We start from the raw sequence: 1735 nt of genomic DNA, 5'->3' as shown, positions 1-1735 counted from the left end.
GCGCCACTTCTGGCTTTTTTCTTTTTGCTTATGTGGTGCTGGGGAATCGAACCCAGGGCCTCATGCATTGCAAGGCAAGCGCTCTACCACTGAGCCACCTTCCCAGTCCTGATTATTGTTACTTCACTTATTTAACCTGATATTATCAAACAAAAAATAAAACGTGTCAGATGCTAAAAAAATTATACTAGGTGATCATTTTTGATTAGAAGAAAAGTTTAGCCACTAAGTTAGTCCTTTGATAGGAATTTTTTTTTCCTACAGATGAGTGTTTGATATCAGATCCTTAGAAACCAGGCAGAAAAGTCATTAGGCAACATAATCCAAAGAGAAAATGAAACTCTGCCAGTAAAGGTCAATCTGAAAGGCAAGCCCCAGGCTTCCTGAAATGGCAGGGTGCAGGCTGAGAGGTAATACCCAAACTAATTAAGTTTTCTGTAAACAAGACTCCTTAGTCAACGAAGAGTACTTGTTCCTAAGCACTACTACATTTTGCTGTTCTCTCATTCAATAGTGCTAGGTGTTGTGTGGAGTACTGGGTGATGGATGAGTTAAAAAAAAAACACCAACTGATCTCTGTCTTCACAGAGAGTCATCTCTAAGGAGAAGTAAAAAGTACAGCAAAGATTTAGATCAAGAGCTGCTAGGTCCAGACAAAAGAGGACGCGTCTGACAATGGTTGGGATTCTGTGGTAGGAAGCTGTGAACTATGGCAAGGGACACCCAGGTGTTAAAATTAAGTTGTTGAGACACAGAATGAAGGCGGAAGGGAGGTAACCTTGGGGGTGGAGGAAGGAAGTGCTAACCCTGAGAACCTAGTTCAGTGGGAAACAGAACTTAAGAATTGAGAAAAACTAATTTCCTTCTCTATACTTAGAGAACTTACTTTATTTTTATTGTATTAAGGACATAAATAAGATTCTGCAGAGCCGGGTGCCGGTGGCTCACGCCTGTAATCCTAGCTACTCAGGAGACTGAGATCTGAGGATCGAGGTTCAAAGTCAGCCTGGCAGGAAAGTCTGTGAGACTATTATCTCCAATAAACCACTAGGAAAACCACAAGCGGTGCTTGTGGCTCAAGTGGTAGAGCGCTCACCTTGAGCTGAAGAGCGCAGGGACAGAGCCCAAGCCCAGAGTTCAAGCCCCACAACCGACCCCCCCCCCCAAAAAAAAGATTCTGCAGGAAGAGGGAATCCTTAGAATCTTGGAAGGTACTTCTGTTACAGTGAGAAGACTGGTTATAGACAACAAATACAGAACAGATGAGTGAATACTCTATACTCTTTGAATGTGGAAGGATAGATTTCAGGTATTTCTTTTCTTTCTTTTTTTTTTGTCGGTCATGGGGCCTGAACTCTGGGTCTGGGCTTGTCCCTCAGCTCTTCAGCTGTAGACTAGCACTCTACCCCTTGAGCCTCAGCCCCACTTCCGGCTTTTTCTGCTTATGTGGTGCTGAGGAATTGAGCCTAGGGCCTCATACATGCAAGGCAAGCGCTCTACCACTGAGCCACCTTCCCAGCCCCAGATTTCAGGTGTTTCTGACAGTCTTGAGGACAATTGATGATCACAACCACTCTATTCTAAGATCTGTTTCTCTGGACTGTCTTTGAGCCTCAACCTTCAGATCTAGCTCAGTTTCCTAAGTGCCTGTGGTTATAGGTGTGAGACACTGGCTCCCAGTCAGATTCATCACTCTAAAAAAGTATTGTAAGGGGGCTCTTGCCTTGTATGCCTG

At 44.0% G+C, this 1735-nt stretch overlaps 1 protein-coding gene across 2 annotated transcripts in view; it reads left to right on the top strand.

Annotated features, from left to right (window-relative positions):
- The window catches only part of Cd1d (CD1d molecule), a 10873-nt gene that overhangs the window by 1010 nt on the left and 8128 nt on the right, over positions 1-1735 (top strand). The window lies entirely within an intron of this gene.

This window comes from Dipodomys ordii, unplaced genomic scaffold (assembly GCF_000151885.1).
Source record: "Dipodomys ordii isolate 6190 unplaced genomic scaffold, Dord_2.0 Scaffold131, whole genome shotgun sequence".
NCBI lineage: Eukaryota > Metazoa > Chordata > Mammalia > Rodentia > Heteromyidae > Dipodomys > Dipodomys ordii.
The sequence above is the reverse complement of the archived record's forward strand: the minus strand, read 5'-3'. Positions and strand labels throughout refer to the sequence as shown.